General features: G+C 34.9%; 1 non-coding gene across 1 annotated transcript; it reads left to right on the top strand.

Moving 5' to 3' along the window:
- Nucleotides 1–8,107: 8,107 nt before the first annotated feature.
- LOC116627352 lies at nucleotides 8,108–8,244 on the top strand. The gene has a single exon (XR_004298476.1). It is a non-coding gene; the product is annotated as a U4 spliceosomal RNA (small nuclear RNA).
- The last annotated feature ends 1,700 nt before the right edge of the window (nucleotides 8,245–9,944 follow it).

The following is a 9,944-nucleotide window of genomic DNA, read 5'->3' as shown; positions in this document are numbered from 1 at the left end:
GAGCAGTTTGGGTTCCAGTTTCTTGGGAAGTGTAAAGGTGATTTAGCCCTAGTCATTGGAGATTATAGAGGGGAAGGCAGATTTCCAAAAATATCTTAGGAATAAATTGTCACAGCAAAAGAATAAAAAAGAAAGAAAGAGGCATTGTGCTTTCTGAAAAATTTTAACACAGCTGTATCTGTTATTGGAGATAGTGCAGATTTCAGATCTGGTATACATTTATTCTACCAGTATTAATCACGTACCTCCTATGTGTCTAGAATTGTTTTAGGAATTGCATTTACAACATGAACTACATCTTGGCCTTACTGAAGCATTCTTGGAAGAGAGCAATGAATTTGGAGAGAAAGAAGAAGAAGGAAGACTTAGAGGCAAGATAAAAGGAGATAAGAAGACAACACTAAGTATAGACCACCCCTGTTGACTTTTCGGCCACTTCTTTAATAACGACTAAAATTTATTGAGCACTTACCATGTTCCAGGCTAAGTGCTTTACATTTATTATTTTATTAAGTCCTCATAGCCATTCCAGTGGCCCAGTGAAGTATATCATTTTATTAATCCAATTTTGCAGGTGAGGAAAAAGGTACATGGAAGTTAAGTAATTTGCCCAGAGTTAGAGAGCCTTAGGAAATGCTGACATCCAGAGCCCATGTTTTTCATCAACAGATCTCAAAACGCTCACCTGTTTCTGAGGTTATTATTTGTTAAGGGCCCTCTAGGACCGCTGTGGTTACAATCACTGCTATCTGATTTTGGACAAGCTACTTAAATTCTCAAATGCAAAGCAAGAGTGGTTGACTAGGTAATCTCTAAGGTCCTTGAAAAGTTCTAACATCCTCTGTCCCTGGGTTTCATATAGGTCAAGTCCATTCTACTGAACATAGAACTGCTGACTGCTAGAGGGTATTATTTAAGGAAGCTAGAATATCCCATGTTCAAGCCATCTCTGCTCCAGATTTCAGATATTCAGTCATAATGTCTAAAGTTGCTGTGGTTAATTCACTCCTTCCAGTTAAGGCATTTTCTATCAGAAAATGACTCAAATTAATTAGCAACAGTTATCAAGTTATTAAGTCAACTGGCTCCTAAGGGGATGATGGTGAGGGCATTCATTGGGAAGAAGGACAAAGAAGGATCCACATTTGGCACACCATACTAAATGGTCTAGTTAACCACATCGCTGGAAACCTCGGAACAGGGAGTGATGATTTTAAGGAAGTGGTAGTTGCCAGATTCTGTTTCTGCCTTCATGATTTTGTCTAGAGATAGCCTTCATGCTTGTACAAGATCCACACACACTCTATTTTCTTTTCTTCTCCTCATCCACCCCCCCAACCCCATTCTGATGTAGAGCAGAAGACAGGCAGGGGTGTGCTTCACAGAAGCTAGTTTTCAACCTTTCTGAAAAAGAGATAAAATAAAAAAGAGATAAAGAGAAAAATAATAAGTATACCAGAGAAACAGCCTATGTGTGGGGAAGAGCAGTTGGAACACACTAGAAATTAAGAGACTTGATGATGTATGTCCATAAGATTATAAAAAGAAAGATATATCCCTTATCTTCAGTAAGAGGGACATGTAAAATGTGGCAGCAGTGGAGAGGAACAGACTTACAGGGGCTATTTAAGTTAAAAGCAAGGACAAATGAAGCAGAAACCACAGTGTCCTTTTTCCCCCTCCTGTTATGCATCCTATCAGGTCATTAAGTGGTTAGGCCTTTCCCTAAGGTATAGTCATCATCAACACCTTTGCTTACCTCAGTCAGCTTGGTGCCCCTGCTGCTACGGATATTAATGATGTTGTGAACTTATTTAGTGTAAGTGTGGCTTAATGTGTGTTATTACATTATCCATCAGTTGTACGTTGCCCTTAGCAACTGGCATAAAGTTATCTCTAGTCCAGTGCTAATTTTATATCTGTCTTTGTTGGGTCAGCTTTGCTGGTTTCTTTGCTTCATATTGCTTTCAGGGTTATAACTCATGACAGTGTTATAGAAGTCACAACCTTATTACTGTAACAATAAGCACTGATTGCAATAGAGCAATGACCCTTGGGTGCATGGGGTCATAACAACGGTCTTTTGTGACCTTACGTTTTTGTTCTTAAGGCATTCTTTTGGTAATATGGTTTAGTGTAGATAAAGAGCACAGATCTACCTTGTGTGAAATTCCTCATTTAGAGAAATCTATGCATGGAAGCTAATTTTTTGTTTGGATGTCTCTCTTCCTTTAGTGTTTGAAAACTGATTTGGGGATGTGTCTGAGATAGGATGGAAGGCTATACAGCTTTTCTCGGGTGAGCTTTAACAAAAATACCAATAAAATAGCTTGTAGACCTAGCGAACACACATAAATTAGAGAAATTTTGTAGTCTGATCATCGTGAGAAAATGTTATTCCTCTTTTTAAGGGTTGAAATCTGTGCTTGATTGGTAAAGCTTACAGCGAAGTGTATATTTTAGGCAGTCTTACGGTGCAAAAATCATTTAAAAAATTATTCATTTATTTGTTTGACCAAATGTGGAGCTGAGTGGGTGGTATAGGGATAAAGCCATTCAATCTGTGTGAGAGCAAATCATCTCAATTTCACATTTCACTATTTAACCTCTCTGGGTCTCTTTCCTCATCTGTAAAATGAGAAGATTAAACAGTTGATCTCTCAGGTCCTGCTTGGACTGATATACAAATGAGTGCAATTTCTTCCCTTTTTCCTTCTTATAGATTTGCAGTACGTGTGTGGGAGGTGGGGGGACGCTGGCGGGGAGGTTCTGTTACTCTGTCACATAAAGAAAACTGGTTTAGGAATAAAACATTGTGAGTCACTGTTGATGGTGATATTATTACTATTATTATTATTATTGTTATAAGATTTAAAATAATACATGCTTATAAAATTTTTACAATTAACTCAGCTTTGATAATAATTCTGAGGTGTAACAGTAACTACTTCCTATACTTTACATTTATTTTTTTCTTAATGACATTGAACAAAATTGAATTAGATTCTTTTAGTAGACAGGGAACTTTCTAGTTAAATGGCAGGATGCCCTGCCAAAATTTCCTGGCATATATGTGCTCAGTAGTTGATCCTTGGTGGCAATTACATTACCTATTTGTACATTACCTATTAGACCAGTAGTATACATTGTAAGCATGCAGTAGGAATTTATGTAATTAAATTGAACAGTGTCTCACCTCATTTTTGGCTTAACTGGTCAGTTTACCAGTATACATCCACTATATGTTTTGGCATACTAGGTCATACAAAAACTCTCCTTAAAGAATTTGTGTTCCCTGCCGCCTCCTTTATTTGACCCCTATAGTAAAGCCTGAAGATATGTTTCAGTTGCTTTATGAATACTGTTTTGCATGCTTCTGCATAGATTTGCATGTTAAATTAAAGGACTTTAATTCCAAGGTTTGTGATATAGAATTCAATTAATAAGTTCAGGCAAATTATTCCAATTATATTCAAAACCAGTATTCAAAGTTGACATTTGAGACTCAAGTTTGAGTATCTTCTTAGCTTTTGTCTCTTGCCATTTCAGCCCTTAAGTAAAAAGGCAAAAATAATGGGAAGAAAAAATTCTATGGCTTGACAGAACACAGATTATAAAACTCCCTTGCATAGAAAATTCCACAGATATTCAGCCCACGTCTTTATCATGGTCTACAAGGCCCTATATGATACGCTGCCCCCAAACTTTATCTTGTTGATCTGTGCTATGGAGATCGCCCCCCAATCCCGATTCACATATTGAAGCCTTAACCCCCAAGGTGACTATATTTGGAGATAGGACTTAAGATGGTAGTTAAGGTAAAATGAGATCATCAGGGTGGGGTCCTGGGAATGGAGGCTTTTATAAGAAGAGGAAGAGAGAGATCTTTCTCTTTCTCTATGCATGCACTCAACAAGGAAAGGTCATGTGAGCATACAGTGAGAAGCTGGCCATTTTTAAGTCAGGAAGAGGGCTCTCACAAGCAACCATCTCTGCTGGACCTTGATTGGGGATTTCTGGCTTTCAGAACGGTCAGAAGTACATTTCTGTTGTTTAAGACACAGTACATTTCTCTTGTGGCAGCTTAAGCAGACTAAGAAAATTGTATCTTCTACTATCCTGTATTTACTCTCCCCAGTCTAGAAACATTGTCCTATCTCCTGTTCTTTGTGTATCTCATGTGTGCACCTGTCTGAGAGACATTGCACCAGCTATTTCTTCTGCCTAGAATTCTTTTCTGCCAGGTATTCTCCATTGCTGATTTGGTTATCATCTTCAGATCCTTGATCATATGTCACTTTCTCAATGAAGTCTTCCAAGCTCATGCTATTTATTGGTAAAACCTACCACCTCCTCAGCCTGGGCCCTCTTGAGCCCCTTTTACACATTGTTCCACGTTTTACTGATTAATTTCTATAGTGGCCATCACCTTCTACAAGCTATGCATTTATTTGTCTGTTATTTATTGTCTGTGCTTTTGTACTTTGTTTGCTGATGTATTCCACCCTTGCAGAATAGCACTTGCACACAGTAAGTAAAGTACTTGATACACTTTTGATAAATGAATGAACTTGTGTTTATAACAAAACATTTAAAAGATACTTCTTGGTAATGCTCTGTATATGCCTTACTGGACTTAACTCTAGCACTATGAATTATATTAATTCACCTTTTATTTATTCATTCATCTATACAGCAATATTTCTTAAGTACTGTTAGGCAATTCTGAGAAGTGAGAATGGGAGGTGTGAAAGACAGGCACAGTTTATGATCTCATGGAATTTAGAGCTGTATGGGATCATAAAGATCATCTTGTCCAATGGTTTTAAAAGAGAAATTTTAGGAGACCCTTTAATCAAACAAATTTACATAAAATTTCAGACAGAACATAAATCAACAAACACTGCTTAATTGAAGATGGAGAACAAGTAGGAAATACACCATCTGGGCTTGGAAATCATGGATAACTCTTTTCATCTTATAGCTTGAATTCATGCAGGACATGAATGATTTGAATGATTTTTGGTTCCTGTAGAGGAAAGCAAAAACATACTTGGCTTCAGGGTTGTTGGATTTTTAGATCATGATTTTTCACTGTGATGTACTAAATCTGCACACTCTCAGACACTGACTTTTTGAACTATTTGAAGTCATCTAAAGACTCAGAAGAATGTATTGGGTTTATTTTAAGTGCAATTTGCTGTTGTGAAGGTCTTTTATGTAGTAACTATCATTTGTAGGCTCCCATCAACTGATGCACGCGAACCTGGTGTTTTCTGCAATAATCACAAATAAATTGCATAGACAGTCTATATTTTTAGGGTATTTTTTTATGTACTTTTCTGGAATCCTGAGCAACAGGGTTTGCGTGTCCTCATACAACATTCTTACCATGTGGGAAAGTTACAGCTAGGTCTAGGAATTCAGAAGCAGCAGTGACCCGGACCATTTTCCCGCTACTGGCTTGGGCAAGGACTAAAATTACTTCATGGCTTTTATAGCAATTTAGTTTTGAGACAATTTATTATTAAGAATATCTCAAAAGGTATTTCATGTCTTATCACACTTTACTATTCAAATTATAAACTTCCTGTGAGTTAAGAGACAACTTGTGTTCATTTGTGTATTTCTATTTCTGTAAAATTCTATATACAACCATTTATTCATTTCAGAAATGGCATTATTTAAAGTTCTCTGTCATGAAACACTGTTGCAGATGGATACTATAAAAATATGGAAAGAAACATGAAAAGCAATACTCAAAAAGATAAAGTCCATAGTTTAGAAGAGACTGTAATATGCATTGCCTCTGATAACACCTCTATTATCACTTCTGCCTATTAACTATCTAGTTTCTACTAAGATAATCCTAGAGATAGAGATCTCACCACACCAAGAAAACTCAAACTCATTTCCTATTTAGGCTGTTCTCGTTTTTTTTGTTGTTGTTGTTTTGTTTGTTTGTTTGTTTGTTTTAAAGATTTATTTATTTATTTGAGAGAGAGAGAGAGAAAACATGAGCTGGAGGGGCAGAGGGATAGAGAATCCGAAGCAGACTTTGCTGAGCGTAGAGCCCGATGCGGGGCTCAACTTCACAACCCCTGAGTTCACGACCTGAGCCAGAACCAAGAGTCAGACACTCAACCAACTGCCCCACCCAGGCACCCTCTATTTAGGCTATCTGATAATCAGAAAGTTCTTCCTCATATTACTCCAAAATTTACTTCACTGTAATTATCCAAGACCGATGGACTGGAGACCAATTTTCTTCACTCTTGAGTCTCTCCTTCTCTAGGATAAACTTTTCTCAGTTCTTTTGCCAATTTTTGTAAGCTCCCTCTCCCATTTTAAGATATTCAATATTTTAATCACCATGCTTTGAGTTGGATGTGTTAGAGTTAAGATGAATACATTTCTTAATTTAGCTTCTTGCCTTCCTTGTGAACCTATTTCTGATTTATGTTAGCCTTCTCTGAACCCTCCAACGCTTGTTTTTGTTTTTATTTTTAATATATAATTTCCTCTATTTTATTGAGTAGCTCTACTTCTCTGATAAGACAGTAGAAGAGAATTTTTTAAATCCTTTTATCTTTTCAAGATGTTTAACCAGTTTTAATTTAAAACATAGGTTTCTTGCCTAATCAACTTTCCAGACCCACTCTGTTGGTATAACATCAAGCTAAAAAATGAATTATAAAATTTTGATTCCTTTGGTAGCTTCCTGTTTAAGTGTTGGGTCAACAGGAATATACCATGCCACCACGCTGGAAAAGGGCCAGATTCTGTCCGACAGCTTCTAAGACTCTTCTTTTTTTTTTTTTTTTTTTGCCCCTCAAGAATGTAATAGTTTTTCCTTCCAGAAGACTTAGGCAATCAGATGGTGATTGCCAACAAATTATCACTTTTATTAAGCTCTTTAAAAAGCCTGCTTTCTCTAGGATGTTTGCCTCCTCACATACGTTTGGCTCTTCCTGGAATGCATTTCTTGGGACTGTTCTCTTGGTTAAAATCTTTTCATGCATTTTTCAATGCTCAGCTCAGCTGTCACATCTATAAGAAGTCTTCTACGAAAGCTCCAAACTCCAGACCAGTTTAACTGTCTTTTCTCTGTGCACAGGTTTATCATGGAACATGTGATAATACTGTAATGTTATTTCTGGTGTGCTTGTCTATAGCTATACTAGATATTTAGCTTTTTGAAAAAAAAACAAAATTATCTATTCAATTTAACATCAATAAAATGCCAGATTAAAGGCATTCAATAACTATGTGTTATATTAATGTAGGAGTAGACTAAATTTGGATCTCATCTTGTTATTCTTTATTATGAAATATACATATGACAGCATATAAAACATGTGTCTATTACAGTTAAAAGAATAAAAAATAAATTTCCTTTTAGCTACCACATAGCCAAAGAAACAGAATATAACTAGTCAGTTAGAATCCCTTAATCTAACACCTCTTTACTAACAAGTTTATTCTCTTTTCTGAATATCATTTTGATCATCCTCTTGTTTTTACTTTTATTTTTTTTACATTTGTATTAAACACTAAATAATATAAAGTTCAGTTTTGTCTAGGTTGAAATGGATATAAATGGAAGCATATTCCAATTGGTTCATAATTTTTTCTTTAGTCTACCTAGATGTATATAGCTGAAATTTAATTTTGTACTAGTATATAATATTCCATTTTATGATATTTCTGATGCATATATCTATTTTATGCTTGCTCAACATTTTAACTATTCTAAAAGTTTTGTTATATTAAATGAAGCTTCCATAAACTTAGAAAAAAAAGTTGCCATGGATTCAAACAAGATTTTCTTTACGGCATATAACAGAGAGTATACTGATGATGAGAATACACAAATGTCCAGCTTTAGTAGGTGATGCCAAACTGTTTCCAAATGGTTGTGCAATTATACACATCTCCTGGATAAATGAGCATTCCAGTCAACTCACATTCTAGCCAATATCAGCATTGTCCATTTCAGTTTTTTCCCCCAATCTCGTATATGTGAAAAGATATCAAGATGGTTTTAATTTGAATTTTCTTGCTTGATACCAGGTGGAACATATTTTCATATGATTAAGAACCTGTTCGCTTTGCGCAGTGACAGTATCGTAGCCAATGAGGTTTATCCGAAGCGCGACTATTGCTAAAAGAATCTGTTGTGTTTTCCCCTCTGTGAAATGTCTGTTCATTCTTTTGCCCAATTTTTTACTGAGTTGTTTGTCTTTTTTTAATGATTTGTAGATATTAATTCTCTGTGCACTATATGTATAATAAATGTTTCCTCGGCTTGTCTTTTAACATTTGTATAGTTTGCTCATCACATTTAAGTTTTTAATCTACCTAGAATTGATTTTTGTACATATATGAATTATGGATTCAATTTCACTTTTTTATGGGTAGCCAATTATCTTAGGATAAATTATTTAAAAATAAATTTAAAAAAATATTCTTTCCACTGTGATCTATAATGTCTACATTGTCATAAATCAAATTTCCATATATGCACACGTCTGTTCTGATATCTCTGTTCTGTTCCATTTGAATATTTGTTTAGCACTTTGTCACTACACTGTCTTAATATCTTAGCTTTATATTAGATCTTAATATTTGTATTTTTTCTTTTTATCTTCATTCTATCTACTTTGATCTTCTCTCTCAGAATTGTCTAAACTATTTTTGGTCATTCAATCTTCCATGCAAATTTTAGATTCAGCTTGTTAAATTCCATAAAATTTTATGTTGGAGTTTTGGTTGGACTATCATTCAACTTAAAGAAAATATATTTTTATGGCATTGAGTTTTTCAGTCATAAACATTGGCTATATTTCAATTTAGTTAGATTTTTAAAATGTATTTTAATAAGATCTAATACCTATTTATATCACAAGCTTGCATTTTTTTGTTGGATTTATTTCTAGGCACTTTAACAGTTTGATATTAAATAGAATATTTTATATTTGAAATATATTGTCTAATATATTGTTGCTGTTGAATACAATTTAATATATCTGTATATTGATTTTATATTGGGCCATCTTGCTAATCCTCTTATTAATTCTAGTAACTGACATAAAGATTCTTCTGCAATTTCAATCTTGACTATCATATCATCATTCAATAACTATGAATGTTTTTTCTTCCTTTATAATATGTATTTATTTTATTTCTTTCTTGATATCTTATTGTGCTTTGCAGACTTCCGATCAAGGGATGAATAAAAGTCACAGTATTATTATTGATTTTCTTATTTCTACAAGTCCTTGGATCATTTTCAAATCCATGTTATCATTCTTTACAGTCTTTTATTGCATACTCATACTTTGAAGCTTGACTTTATTTCTTATTCACTTATACACTAACTCTGTAGTGTTCACAGATCCTGCTTATGTAATGGGTTTCTTATTAGACGTTTCATCCTACAGTTTATTTCCTGTTCTTCTCTGCTCTCCATCAACACAAAAATCACAGGTTTTCTAGAGTTGGGCAGAAACTCAAGGGCCAACCAAGTGCCCTCCCAAATGTCCTGCTTTTACATTGTTCTTAGCTTCTTTGAATCTGTGTGCCAAGCCAATAATGAAATATATGCATGTATGTGTGTGTACATATATATATCTATATATGGATGCCTATTATATACCTATATCCTACTGCAACATAAAGATTTATAAGAAATATATATTTGGTCATTCAGATGACCAAAATGTATTTTTCAGCTATATTTGGTCTTCATCTGGAAAACCCTTCAGAGCAATAAGGGTGCAATGGGTATTTTATTATTAATGAAGATGATTTTTGGACTCCACCCAAGGGTGGGGACTGATTGCCCAAGGGTGGGACCAACCCTGTGATTAAGGCTTAAAACTACCAGTCCCACTCCCTGATGTCTGAGGAGGGGAGAGGGATGGAGGTTGAATCAGCCAATG

The sequence above is a fragment of the Phoca vitulina genome, unplaced genomic scaffold (genome assembly GCF_004348235.1).
Source record: "Phoca vitulina isolate PV1807 unplaced genomic scaffold, GSC_HSeal_1.0 scaffold2, whole genome shotgun sequence".
Classification (NCBI taxonomy): domain Eukaryota; kingdom Metazoa; phylum Chordata; class Mammalia; order Carnivora; family Phocidae; genus Phoca; species Phoca vitulina.
Note: the sequence above shows the minus strand (reverse complement) of the source record. Positions and strands in the feature narration are given on the sequence as shown.